Consider the following 14,680-nt stretch of genomic DNA (forward strand, 5'->3'; position numbering starts at 1 on the left):
GTCTGTGATGAGCTCCCTGTGAGATGTTCCATTTCAGCCTGAGCCCTAACAGCTTGGGGACTGCTTGGGGGACTTTGTGACAAGTCCCAAAGGGAAGGCTGGTTTCCCCTGGACTGCCGGGCCCCATGTCAGCCAGTTCCCACCAGGCCCTCTCAGGCGAGGGGCAGCTAAAGCAAAGCTGGGATTTTAGGTTACAAGGCAAATTCCATTTCCGATTCCAGAGGGGACTAGAACTTTCAAAGAATAAGTTCACCCTGCATGGCTCCACTGGACAGTCCAGCCTCCCCCACCCCACTGGAAGGGCATCCTCCGCTTTATTCACTTTGGACCTATTCGAACTTGACCTTGGATTGTGTATCTGTCTTCCTAAGTAGGCAGAGTTCCTGCAGCCTCCCCTTGTCCTGGCCAGCTCATAATGAAGCCTGCCCTCTATGCTCTGAGCCCGAGGGAGCTTGAGGCCCTGGAAGGACACGACCTTTGTAGTCCCTGAGCCCCAAACTTCCCAAGTTCAAGATGCCAAGTTTGGATGGTCAGTAACTTGGACAGCCCTGGATGGTGTAACCTCTTGGCCCTCCTCCCACCCTGCCACCATCTGGGTGAAACCCCCAATTTTTAAGAGTGCCTCTCTCTAAGCTGCTCTGCTCCCTGTCTGCCTCTGCTCCTGGTCACTCTGTTCACAAGGCGTGGGGTGAGCCCCTGCCACCTCCTGTCCACTGCTGTCCACTCCCCCACCCCAACTTCGTGGCTTTTCATCAGCCCAGCTGCTCCAAAGCTAATGCTGTTTTTTTAAATTCCAAAATCAGCAGATATGTAAATAAGTGCATCCTGGCAACTAAATTAGGTGAGTTAGAAAAGCAGCGTGGGGGTGGGGGTGGGGGTTATAATTCAGTGTTTAGGAGGATAACACATGAATAAAAATCCATGAAAATGGAGTTCCTGTTGTGGCACAGGGGCAACAAATCCAGCTAGTATCCATGAGGATGCAGGTTCGATTCCCTGGCCTCACTCAATGGGCCAGGGATCCAGCGTTGTCGTGAGCTATGGTGTAAGTTGCAGACGTGGCTCAGATCCCACGTTGCTGTGGCTGTGGTCTAGGCTGGCAGCTATAGCTCCAATTTGAGCCCTAGCCTGGGAACTTCCATGTGCCGTGGGTATGGTCCTAAAAAGCAAAACAAAACAAAACAAATCCGTGAAAAGAGTCTCCTTTCTTCTGTTGGCCCTTTCTGGCAGCCCCCACCTTTACCCCAGTTTGGTCTCAGCTCCCAGCCCCTCAGTTCCCCGAACCCCAGCAGACTCCATCCTGGTCAAACAGGCAGTGACTCTGCTGCCCACCCAGGTCCCCACCCCTCCTTCATTCCAGGATGTGTGAGGCACATCCAGGGAAGAGAGCTGGTCCCAGGCCTCTCCCTCAAGTGAACTCAAAAGGACCCTCGGGGGAGACTGGAGCGCATCTCCTGCCAGAGTCACAACTTAAAAGAAGCTTCTGGGGAAATCAAGCCAGTTGCCCAATACAGTCTTGAACAGCAAGTCCTGGGTTATAGAACCTGCAGGAAGGTGAATGTAATAAATGCCACACATCAGGATGGTTGGCCTGCTGGTGAGGGAGACCCCCACGGGTCAGCCTTTAGGCAATCTCCCAAATGATCACAGGCACGTACACCTCCAGAGAGAATGGCTTGGGTGCCAGGGTCAGCCGAAGCCAGTGTGGACGGACACTTGAAATATTGTGACACCAGGAGTTCCCGTCGTGGCTCGGTGGTTAACGAATCTGACTAGGAACCATGAGGCTGCGGGTTCGGTCCCTGCCCTTGCTCAGTGGGTTAACGATCCGGCGTTGCTGTGAGCTGTGGTGTAGGTCGCAGTGGCTCGGATCCCGCGTTGCTGGGGCTCTGGTGTAGGCCGGTGGCTACAGCTCCAATTCGACCCCTACCCTGGGAACCTCCATATGCTGCGGGAGCGGCCCTAGAAAAGACAAAAAGACAAAAAAAAAAAAAAAAAATTGACACCAGAGCAGAGCTCTCTGAGAGGGGACAGAAGCTGCCATTTCAAATGGGAATTTAATTGCTGCGTGTGTTGGATTATTTTCCGTTTAGGAAAAAAAATGCTCCACCTGTGCATTTTTAAGTTTAGAAGATAGACAGCAATTCAGCTTTGGAAAAAACAGTTCCTACTCTCTCTTCAGCATTTCTCAGGATTTGGGTGATGTGACATTAAGTACAAGACGTACCTAGCGACTAAGGCTGTCAATTTAGCAAATAAAAATACAAGACACTCAGCTAAATTTGAATTTCGGAGAGACAACGAATGACTTTTTAGCGTAAGCATGCACTAAATACTAAAGACACAAAGGTGGTCATTGTTTATCTGAAGTTCAAATGTAACTGGACGCCCTGCAAGTCCATCTGACACCCCTCCCACTGATGCATGGGAACTGGTGACTCCCTGAGGCCCATTCACTGCCAAACTCATCCAACCAACAGTCCTGTCCCCAAGCACCTCCTCTGGGCCTGGCACTATGTTCGGTGCTGGGGTGACAGTCCTCATGCTGAATGTCGGGGCACCTACAGTCCAGCTGAGGAGACAGAGGAGCAGTGAACATCAAAACAGAACAGGGAACACACCACAACCAGGGATGCCCAGGGCAACTCGACTGAGGAATGACATTTCAGGGGAGCGGGGGCGGCAGTGGAGGTCCCCATCAGGTCAGAGATACCAGCTCCACCTGCATCGCTGGGGCAGAACAGGGTGGTAGCATGAGGCCCTCGGGGCCATTTCTCTGTGGTGGTTCCTCCCTCCTTTCCTGCCCCGCTCCATCTAGAGCCCATTCATTCATGTATTCTTTCACCTGGCATTTATTGAGGGTCTATCTTGTACCAGACACTGCAGCATGGGAGAGACAAAGACAACCCTGGCACAGCCCCTGTCCTTGAGCTTGACAGTCTGGAAAGGGAGTCGGACATGTTCACAATCGTGATGACCTGGAGGTCATTCCAGCAGTGGGGAAAAAGCAATGAGGTGACCCTGAAGGGGTGTCACACAGCCTCTGGGCACCACGGTCACACAATCTTGTTTTGAGGCCCACGTCCCCATCAATGCGGCAAGTGCCTCTGATCCAGTCACCCACCCTCTCTGAGCTTTGTTTTCCCCACCTGCGCATAGGTGATGTGAGTAATGGTCCCTGCCTCACAGGGTTTACTCCGAGAAGCTAATGGAACAGCCAGCATTTGGGAAAGCATAACGTGTCACATAGAAGTGTCATAGCAATGAGCATTGGCCGGCAGGTGCTCACAAAGCTCAACACAGCATTACCATACGACCCAGCCACTCCACGCCTAGGTATATACCCAAAATAATTGAAAACAGAGACTCAGACAGATCCGTGTACACCGAGGGTCCCAGCAGCATTATTCACAAGAGCCAAAAGGTGGAAACGACCCAAGTGTCTACCACAAACTGGGGTGTATGCACACAATGAAACACAACTCAGCCTCAAAAAGGAATGACATTCCAACACCTCTCACAACATGGATGAGGCTTGAAAACATTATGTCAAGTGAAACGAGCCAGACAAAAAGGACAAATATTGTCTGATTCTACCGATAGGCGGTACACAGAGCATGTAAATTCATAGCGGCAGAGAGGGGAAGAGAGGTTCCAAGCCATTAGGAAAAAGAGGCGTCATGGTTTCGTGGGTATGGGGTGTGGGTCTGGGTGATGAAAACGTTCTGGAGATGGATAGTGGTAACGGCTGCACAACAGTTTGAATGTTCTTGATACCGCCGTACTTACCTACGCTTTAAAATGGCTAAAATAAAAATAAAGTCAAATGGCTAAAATGGTAAAATCGATGTATTTTTACAACTTTTAAAATGATTTTTAGCTGGAGAAGGCTATAAAGGAAGGGATCACAGAGGAGGCATTCCCTGAATAGGATTTTGCTGGAGGAGATGGGCGGGCGGGGGGGGGAGAGGAAAGAACCCGTTAAGCCAGAGGAGACCACAACTGAGGGATGGGTAGGGCTCTGCGAGTCTCCCAGCGCCGCAGCTTTTGTAGGGGTGGTAGAGACAGGATGCTGAGACGCTTCACAACCACCTCCTATGGAGCTGTCCTGCAGGTGAGGGAAGAAAGCATCGACATTTCTCTGAGTCGTGCTGGGGCCAAGGCTTGGGTGGGAAGTGGCTGGAAGGGGTCTATTCAGGAGACACTACCCCAGGAGGGAGACCATAAACCACTAGAGAAAGCGCATCCGGAGGACCAGGAGCTTGAAGGAGTCTGTGGAGCAGATCACCCATGGCTGGGGAGGAGGAGCTAGAAGCCGACCAATGGCCGGGGAAGAGGAAACAGTAGCTGACCAATGAATGGGGAAGAGGAGCTGGAAGCTGCATCAGCACAGGTAGGGAGGGGTTGGTTAGGGCCAAGGTAGCCGGAAGGAAGGGGGACCACATGAAGGTGACATCCCTCAAGCCCCGAAAGAGTCAGATGGGAGGGTAGGTTGGGCAAGGAACCCAGCTAGGATGGGCTGAATCCAATCTAAGAAGGGACCCTTGTCCTTATTCCAAGGCCTTCCCAAGGACCCAGAATGCAGACCCCAGGATCTGCTCTTGTACCTCAACAGAGAATGCCCTTGTACCCAGTCACCCTCTAGACAAGAAAACAGAGATCCTAAGGTCAAGGTTTCAGGCTCTTCCTCCCAAACCCCACCCCTTTCCCTCCAGCCCCAGGAAATCTGGTTTTCCTCTGATTCAGGGTCAATTTCAGCAAAATTACAAATCTGCCAAAGATACCTTTCCTTTCGCCCATGTTGTACCCCTCGAGCCTCCTGCCCTCATTCTCAAAAAAGGACTGGGTGTCAGGCATTTTATACCTTTTTGTTAGTTCAAACTTTTGTGTTCCTTTGCCTCAAAGCATTTGCATTTCAGCCAGGTCTATTGTTAAAAGAGTTTGACCATCAGGGAGCAGGCTGGGGAGGCTTTTAGAGACAGGGTGGTCTTTCTGGCTCCCCTGCAATCACTCCTTCTTCAACTAGAAGAGACAGGCTCCTCTCCTCATCCCCAGCAGATTGTCACCTCCTTCTTAAGTTAGCACCAGTCACTGGCTCAACAGCAGGATTTTCATTTAATAATAAAACATCTGAACAGCAAATAGAAAATTCTCTATACATGGAGATCCTGTGAGATGACAGTGGATTAACATTTTAATTAAACATGGCAATTCCAATCATTTTTCTCGTTATAGAAATACCCAACATTTTGACACATTTCAGGTATAAATTGATGGTTCCAGTTCGATGGCAAATTGAGATAATTTTCAGGCGATATTTGTAAGCTTTCAGTGGCAGCAAGGGATGCTATTCAACAGTCAATGCTAGAGATTCTAGACATTCCCACTCAAAATAACTATTCCTGAAGCCTCCCTCCTTAGACGGCTTTTAAAAAGATCTCCCCTGACGTCACACCCACTATGATAAATTAATTTGGTGCTTTATGATTTGCAAAACTCACACCAAGAGGTACTTTGTTTTCCCTGGTAGAATGTCAGACTTCGTTCTCTTGCTGAAAGGCACGGCAAACAGGACTGACGCGTGTATTTGTCTTAGCAATTACCGATTTATTGAGCACAGAGGTTATGATTTAGCATCATGCTACTGCTGATCCTCCCCGGGGGACCCTGCAAGGCAGCTATTATTGTCCCTGCAGAGGAGGGAATCCGGGCTCAGAGCAGACAAGCCATTTTCCCAAAGGCACACAGCTAGAAAATGCCAGAACGAGGACGGGAACCCACAACAGTCAAGAAACTGCTCTTTTGCCTATCCGTCTTCCTTCCCCGAATGAAGGTATGCACGGCCTTTGCTGAAAGTGGACCCAACAAGTATTTGTCCATTTGCTCTATTTTTTTTTTTTACATAGCGCAGGTCAAAGGAGACCTTCCACTCACCTGACCAACACAGCTGTATAACCCAACCCAAAGCACATTCCTGGGCACATGTCCTCTGTGCCAACTCTCACATCCAGACCGTGGCTATCACCATCATCACCATCTTCAGTATCCAAATAACAGATCTTATTGGAAAAGGATATTTTTCCAGAAAAAAAAAAAAAAAAGATAACTATTGTAACGCAGGGGCCATGCTTTTTGTCGCTTAAACAATTTTCATCCTTAAAGTCGAGGTGAAGCAACATGTGTTCTTGGCTTCGTCCCTTTCCTCACTTCCTATCTAGCAGGAGGAAGCTTTCAAATTCCCTGGAGAAACATGCAACCTGCATAGCTTTCCTGGCAAAATTAGGCAACTTCCATCCCCGTGGAGCCTCCTCCCGCCTTTTACCGACACACACGCTGAAACTTGCTGAAAGGCCGCAGAGGGAATTTCACGCCGAAATAGCAGACCTACTCAACGTAAATAGCCATCAAAGCAAACATGCTGAACCAAATATTACCAGTTTTGAAAACTTTAGAATGTGTCAGAGAAAATGAAATCACCGAGGAAAACCGTAAATACTCTCAACCCTTTGTAGTCTAATTATCTTAGCTACCATTACCGAGAAATATTCGGCAACACTGTGATGGTTTAGGATGATAAAACTCTGTGGGGCTCAATGAAGTTTATTAATAAAATTCATAAGTATTCCCTGGCTAAAGTTGTTGATGCCTGCAGCACAGGTTTTCTCTCTCTTGGATTAAAAAAAAAAAAAATTCTCGAGGGCATGAAGTTGGCTTTTCATCTTATAACCCACACCAGAGCTTAGCCTGGTACCACTCCCATAACAATTTGCTCAGTGAATATTTTGTTTGCTGAATGGATATGAGTGTCTAATACCTACAAAGACTTGTTGGGGGTTCCTTAACTGGGAGAAATTATGACTAAAAATGAAACTATAGACACAACACAGCGAACACACTAAATGCCACTGAATTGCAGGCTTCAGAGTGGTTCGTTTTATATTATGTAAATTCACCTTAATTAAAAAAACCCACAGAGATGAGGGACGAGCAACCTAATAGCTTTCATTAAAATTCAACATGGTATATTCTTATATTTTCATATCAAATACAAGGTACAAAAGAGCCTATGAACAGGGTTTTGAGTAGGAATTTTTTAAGAGCCATTCTTAAATAGAGAAGATGTGAAAGTTGCAACAGAATTTCTAGAAATGGTGATGCAGATAGCCTGAGAGAGTTAAAGGTCTCTTGGCTGAGTGAGAAGCATTTACAGGGTTTTTCACACTCCTGCCTGCGGTGGCCTGGTTCCCTGCCCCTTGGCCCCCAATGCGCTGGAAGGGGAAGGCTGGAGCTCAGGTTTGCTGAAGTGCGGAAGTTCTGGGTTTCCCTCCCATCTGAGAAATCTCCCAAGTACACTTGAGAAATGCAGCCCCATCTCCGCACTCCCCTTCTCTCCCCACCTCTAATCACAGTTCCAAATTCAAGGTGATGGTTCTAAGAACCTCCAACTGACAATTTCCCAAATCAGGCTGCCCTCCTTCCAGGACAAGGCAATGACAGGGTTTTTTTTTTTTGTTGTTTTTGTTGTTTTTGTTTTTTTTTTCTTGTTTTTCCAGCAGTCAAGAAAAAGCCCTTTATTGAAAAGGTTTTAACAATCTCAGTGCAGCAGGGTTGGAAATATCAATGTAGTTTTTCTACCAGTTTAGGAAGCAATATTTCCTTTGCTGATCACTGACAAAACAGTTTCTCTTTTCTGCTAAAGGGCAGTTTATGGAGATAAATGTTTAAGTGCTGAGGACGTTGACCAAGGTTTTTATTTGTAAAAGGCCAGTGATTACCCACTTGTTCTCAAAAAGTTAACACACTGCGAGTAAGCCAAGTCGCAGCTTGGACTCTTGTCTGTATCAAATTTTCCTTTCTGCTTTCTGATAAATCACAATGTGACAGCCTCCGAGCCGTCCTCCCTGGGCTGTTTTGCTTGCTCATTAGGTCTTTAAAAGAAAATGCAAATCCTCATCTCTTCATTAACCCATCTTAGAAAATAACTCAGATGTTCCTAATTTCTCCTCTGATTTATCAGACCGGTCTCTGATAACTTCTGAAAGAAGTCTATTCAACATTCTCAAGGACAAAGGACACTTTATAGACATAAATAAAAAGAAAGCCCGACATAAGCACAAGAAGAGAAAAACACTGAGAAGTTTGGTAAATGTTGCTTGCTTGCTCGCTTCAGAATCATTTCTAGTTCTGCCCAAACTGATAAGCACATTACACTGAAAATGTTTTATTCAAAAACTTCTCCGATGTCATCTAGGAAAATAACTCAAAGGCTCTCCGTTTCACTCTACGCCATAGATGCCTGGCAGGCTCAAGAAATCAAAAATCGAACGTAAACTTTCCTTTAAAAGAAAATAACAACAAGAAGTACAGCAACATGATAGAATCTGAAGGTATCAAAACATGTTAAGAACTCCTGAAAAAAATCTTCTAACCATGTGATTCTCTCTATATGTACATGTATGTACACATATGACTAAAACTGAAACTAGAGACACAGCACTGCGAACATACTAAATGCCACTAAATTGTATGTACCTGTATATATAAATATATATGTACGTATATAATTCTCTAAAATCGTCTTTTTTCACACACCATCACTAACTAAATCCTAGGGTCTTCTCAGAATGCCTCCCCATGATCAGGTGGCTTTAAAAAGAATCCTATTTACCAAAATCATCCTGACCCTGTTTATTTTCCTCAGAGGGGGGCTGGAGGGTGGGCAGGAGGGGAAAGAAAAGAGAGCTGGTGAGTTTTTGTGGAATAAGTGACCCTATCATGCAAATAAACAAGCGCTTCTCTTTCAGGATATGTGTTAGCAAAGACATCTCCAACTCCAACTGCATTTCTTAGCTGCTCACTAGAAATAGAACTATTGACCCCACCAAAAGTAGACCTTTTTCCTTCTGCCCAAGGCTCGGGGGTGAGGGGGGGGGTGTGCTTGTGTGGGAATGACGTTCTTGGGCGCTGCACCAGACACACGCTCAGCCATCTGAGCACAGTCTGGGTGCCTCCCTTTCCACCGGCTCCCTTCAAACAAATCGCAGGGATGGACCCCACGCTCACAAGAATTCCCCCCAGACTGCCTTACAGTGTTTTCTTGTTAAAGTTCTCTGTGTTTCTGGGTCTCCAAGTTAGAGAGGGGGTAGGGAGGAGCTCTTTTTAACAAGGACAGTTTGCAGTAACAATGCAGAGACAGGGGTGTGTGTGGGGGTGTGTGTGTGGGGGTGTGTGGGTGTGTGATGGAGGGGGCTTGTTTTTATTTATTTTTTCCTTCCCCAGAAGGCTAAATTGAAACACAGGCAGCCCAGATTTCCAAAATAGCCAGTTTCTGAGGAGCTAAGTAACTCTGGGGAAAGGAAAGTGTTTGGCAAACTCCCAGACTGAAAACTCAATCTTCAGATCCTACTGCCATGAGAAGGTGCAGTGCCTGCTTTTAAAGGAGCGCCCAGTGGGCTCTTGTGCACAAACATCTCCTGGCAGCACCCAGAAAGACCCAGGTGGGAGGGCGCTGTCCCCTCTACCCAGTCCGTCAGGGAGGGCCAGTCCTGTGGGGCGGGGATGGGGACACAGGGGAACTTAGACGTGGGGATGTGGGCGCTGGAGGGAGAGAGGGCCCATAGGACGGGATTTCCTTTCCGGAGCCGGCTTTGCCTTCTCTTCCACCTGGTTCCCGGCAGGGAGTCCCGGTCCTCCTTTGGGGGCCTGTTGACTAATGAAACGGTGAAAGCAGAGGTCGGCCATCAGGCAAATAATAAACATATTTGCGTGGCACGTCTGCTAAGCCTGTTTAATGGCTTGTCCCCCACATGTAAGTGGGCTTCCTACCCCAGCCCCCATCGCTCCACCTGTATCAACAACAATGCCTCCGCACAATTATCTTACCTTAATGAACTTAATCTTTAATTTCCCAGCTTGGCCCTGGTACTCAGCCTCCTCACAAAGGAAGGGGGGACTCTGAGTCCCCGAGAGCCGCCTTCCTCCAACAGCTAGGGAAACTTTAGCCACGACAAGGATTTTTTGCCCCTTGTGGAACTGTCAAAAGCAATAAATATTTTTCTTTTTATTCCATCATTAGACCCTCCTAAGAAGGCCTCCCCATTGTCCACTGTGATTCCCAGAGCTCTCTGGACAGGGGCGTTATTGTGGAAAATGAATCCTGAAGTGTTAACAATCCGGCCAAAGCGGCTACACTTTTTTTTTTTTCCTCTCTCTCTCTCTCTTCCGAGGGCGTAACCGTTAGGAATGTGTCGCCTCACCATAGCCTGCTCGGCGAAAAGAGCACTTGTGTTTTTTAACACTGGTCTTTGAGAAGGATGCTCAAGTTAAAGCATTGTGGCCACTGTAAATAGATGCACTCAGCAGAATAGAGCTTCTTCATTCCTAATTAGGGAAGTAACTCTAGAAAGACAGAATGTCACTTGCTGGGCTGTGCGTATTGTTGAGTTTGTGCTCGCCTCCACAATGTGAGGTAATTGGAGTTGTACCTTTTAGAAAGCTGCTAATTTCACATAGGAAGTGCTAACAAGACCTTTCTGGGCCATGTTTTCCTTCTTCCTTTTTAAGGAAGTTACAGACCTTCAGTAGTGGGAATGGCTGAGCCCTGGCCTGGCGGAGGAAACGGCAGTAATGAACCACTTCAGCCCGCAGTTAGAAAAAGGAGGCCTCATTTTGGAGTCCTGAGAATACTAAGCACAACAAAAGGTTCTGTTTAAGCTTGTTATCCAGGACATTCTTACAGGCTACACAGCTTTCCCTGCAATGACCCTCTCCAAACAAGTGCATCAAGTTTGAGCAAATAGAAACACGCAACTTTCAAGGCTCCGAGTTATAGTTTTCTTTACAAAGCCATTTATATAATGTAAGCTGCAATTAGCATGGGACAGAGCGAGGAGATTTAGGCTGGAAGCCTCTTTTCACAAAAGATAGAAATTAGTGGAATAAGTAACAGTTAAATATCGGCTTCAGATAACTAGTGGAAAAGACCTTTTAAATCATTTTTAAATAAAAAAAATAAACTAAAATGATTTTTGCCTCAGACCTTGTTCCAACCAAAGTGTGGTCTTTTTACCTCACTGAACTGATTAATCTCACTAATTTTAAATTATCCAGCAAGAATGGATCGGAGGGAAAAAAAAAAAATCCACACACCCCCAAATGAAAAGCACTCCAGCTTTTAAGCCTGACAATTTCATCAAAATGTCCATAGGAATTACATAAAAAATTCAAACCGTAATGAAATAAATTGCTACTTACATTATGAAAAGTCTGCAAAAGCTTTTTATAGACTTGAAATGCAGAAGTTATATAAACTGCACAGTAAAAAGAATTAGAAATTGACCTTTACAGATCAAGGGCTAAAATTAACAGTCTTCAGGGGGAAAAAAAAAATTCCCAGTTCACAATGGCTTTTAATGCCATTTTTTTCCCCCTCCACTCATTTATCTAATAACCATGGCAAGGTTAGGATAAACAATGAACAGTATGTTTTCACATTTTCCACCTTTTGTGTCCTCCATATGAATTTCTAAAACACTTAAGAGAATAGATACATAAACCTGTGACCTTCAAATGAGCTTTTTGATACTCTCAACATTTTGAATAAAAAGATCAGAAAATGGAACCACTTTTACACAGTAATGAATTCCATTCTGTTGGGTAAACAAAGCTAAATTTTAAAACAGAGGCCTGACATTTGTATAGCTCAAGAAGCTATTCTGTTCTTTGGGGGGTGGGCAGAGCAGGGAGGGGGCGTTGTCAGTACTTTACCGTGGGCCAAATAATGACCAAATCCACAATTCACATAAAAAGGAGACAAATCCATTTGGCTGTGTTCAACAGCCCAGCTACCGTTTCCAAGACAAGGGCAACAAAAATGCCCAATTTTTATGACAATTTCCCCCCACCCCGCGAACAATTGATCCATCTCGCAGAAAAGGGGGGGGTCGGTGATGGAGGGGACCCATGCCGCCATTATGGAGCTAACGCTTATTGACGGGAGCTACAAGGGCCTCCAAAAGTTACTGCAATTTCCGTCGAGCTTTTGTGCATCCGTTGTCCTGTCTGAAAGGCTCAGTTAGGTATTGTTGCAAAAAAAGTCTGCATCCACATTTGTTCCCCTCTAATTCATACTCGGCATTGTGAAGTTTTGCTATTCAGGGGCTGATTGGACAACAGCCCTGACAATGGCCAAGCGATTAGTCTCTCAGCATGGGCTGGGGTTGTGGGTATAAACCTAGGGATGGGGCTGGAATTCACTGGGGCATTCAGCTTCCTCTCGGGGCCTTCCTGAGAGGCCGTGCCTCCTCTGCTGCAGGTAATGCATTCCTTCAGACCGGGGAAACCGAATCCTTGTAATTAGCGTGTCCAGAACGGGGCAGGCCGCCCCCCCTCCCTGCCCGTCGGCCCTCGGGGGCCCTGAGGCTTTCTAAGGAGCTCAGCCCCAGCAATGCTCCGGCCTCGTCGAATTGAAAACTTTCTCGGGCAGCTCGGTGGGCCTGAAAAATCAGCACGCAGGGGAGGGGTGCCGAGGGAGGGCCGCGATCGGCGCCGCTTAACCCCTGGCACGCCGACCCGCGAGCGGGACACGCCGCCCGAAGCCTGGCGCTCGGGCCGCCACGTTGGCGGCGTTGGGCGCTGCACCCCCGCGGCTGAGCGCGTCGCTAAGTGTACAGATGTCAGTCTGGTGTTTTACATGTCAGTAACTTGAATTCATTTACATTTATTTTCCTATTGTTTTATATCATTTTATGACAATGTGCTGCATAATATAATTTAAATCTTTAATGTACAACTAATTCTCTACCATTAATTTGTCAACATGATTACTGGATATGCCACCCGGAGAAGCAGGCAGACTGGAAATATGTATAAGACATTCCTGCGTTTTTTTCACGAGGGTTTACATCGGGAATGCCAAACATTTACGGAGGGTTTTTTCTTGGACAGCCTCTAATCTAATGAAAACTACAGTGTCAGTGTGATTTCCACTTAAACTGGGGAATTCCAGATACCAGTGGGGAATAAGATGCGCGCACACACACACACACACACACACACACACACACACAGCCTCTTTCTTGAAGAAATCATTAATACAGGCGGCGTGGGGTTCTCGGAAATGAGCGGTGGGCCAGCCCTTCAGCAGAGAGGGATCCCCCCCCCCCGCCCCCGGCCGAGCAGGGGCCGCACACACGGGATGGTCGGGCCCCCGGGTGGATGCTCCAACCGGCTGGGAGAGAAAGAAAGCGGGCGCCAGGGCCCGGGCTGCGTTCCCAGGGCGTCTGCAGGCACCGACGGCGTTGGGGACCAGACAGGAGGAAAGGACGCAGCGTTGCTGGGCTGCCCGAACTTCGGGAACCACCCCCACCACCACTACCCCGAACCCCAGCCTCTTTCCTTCGCCGGCTGTCGGAGCCCAGCCTGAAAGAGCTGGTCCTTCCCTTCGCGCCCCAGGAGGACCGGCGCCTTGCAGCCACCAGCCAAGTGATAACACCCTAACGTCTGCACCATTAAAATTAAAAAAGCAGCAGCACCCCAAACCTTATTAAACATTCAAATAGAAAAATTAAGATATTCTGGGCAAAAGAAGTGTTTAGACAAAGGCTGTCTGCTTCAATTTCCCCCGTTAAGCGGGGAGCAGGCTGCTCCAAGAAGAGAGTGACGGTGGATTCCATAAATTAACAGAAAATCCCTCTTCTCCGGAGCCCAAGTTATCTCTCCGTTGCCTGCAGCCCTGATTTAGAATGGGAGCCGGCTTGTTTACCGGTTTAATTAATGCTCCTTTTCAAGCAGGGAGGAGGGGAAGGGAAATGAAGTGACTTGGTGATAAACAGGTGTAGCCCGGCCTGCAGCGAGCTCGCGGGGCCGGTGGCAGCCTCATCAGGCTTGACTGGGCATGACCCCGCCAGCGAAAAAGGTAGATGGCCCAGTTGGAAGCTCAGTAGGTGAGCATTATTTTAACTGCGAGCCTGTGATTGGAATGGCTTAAAGGGACAATCAGCACTTGGGTTTTTCTTCTTCCTCCAGAAAGCATTCTGATTCTTTCCTGTCGCAGAGCCCAGGAGAAACAGACCTTGAGGATATAGGTCACGGGGGCCTTTTTCCTCCTCTTCCTCCAGCTTCACCTCAAAATGTAACGGAAGAGCCACTTAAGGAGGGACCCTGGCTCCTGCAGCTCGCTGGGGGTTGCTTTGCTGCTCTGAAAAAAAAAGAAGAAAAAAAAAAATCCCTGGGCTTTCTCTCTTTATTTACTTATTTCGGCTTTTAATTCCAAGAGCCTAATATCCAGGATTGGACTGTCCACCGCCTACGTGTTCCTGTGACCTTACAGATAACAGGGACGCTTGGACAGAAAGTGAAATTTAAGCGCCAGCTAATTTTAAAAACATAACTAAAAACTCCATCCCAAGGGGGGGAGGGGGGGAAATGACAGCTTCTGTAAGCACAGGCTGAACATGTTTTTAAATTAATAACTAGCCCTGGTATTTGCTAAATGATGGCTGTATCAGGGGGAAAAATTTAGTCATTAAAAACAGCTGGTGCCCAAGGTGAGAATATATGTTTCATGACTTAAAGTCACCTGTCTGCTTTGCCTGCTGCCTTTCTCTGAGCCAGCATCCTGGAGAAATAGAAGTGAAACCAGAAGCTGGGTCTGTCAGCCATGCTGGTCTTTTGGAGAAAA

General features: G+C 47.3%; 2 long non-coding RNA genes across 2 annotated transcripts in view; one reads left to right on the top strand and one right to left on the bottom strand.

The window, feature by feature from the left end:
• The window catches only part of LOC146404833 (uncharacterized), a 1,439,763-nt gene that overhangs the window by 886,723 nt on the left and 538,360 nt on the right, over positions 1-14,680 (top strand). The gene's annotated exons all lie outside the window — the stretch shown is intronic.
• Positions 1-14,680, bottom strand: part of LOC110260024 (uncharacterized) — a 143,662-nt gene that overhangs the window by 110,459 nt on the left and 18,523 nt on the right. The gene's annotated exons all lie outside the window — the stretch shown is intronic.

Source organism: Sus scrofa, chromosome 3 (genome assembly GCF_054392235.1).
Source record: "Sus scrofa isolate SSC_HxYL_T2T_F1_AM1 chromosome 3, Sscrofa_HxYL_maternal_Yorkshire_Landrace_v2.0, whole genome shotgun sequence".
Taxonomy (NCBI): Eukaryota; Metazoa; Chordata; class Mammalia; order Artiodactyla; family Suidae; genus Sus; species Sus scrofa.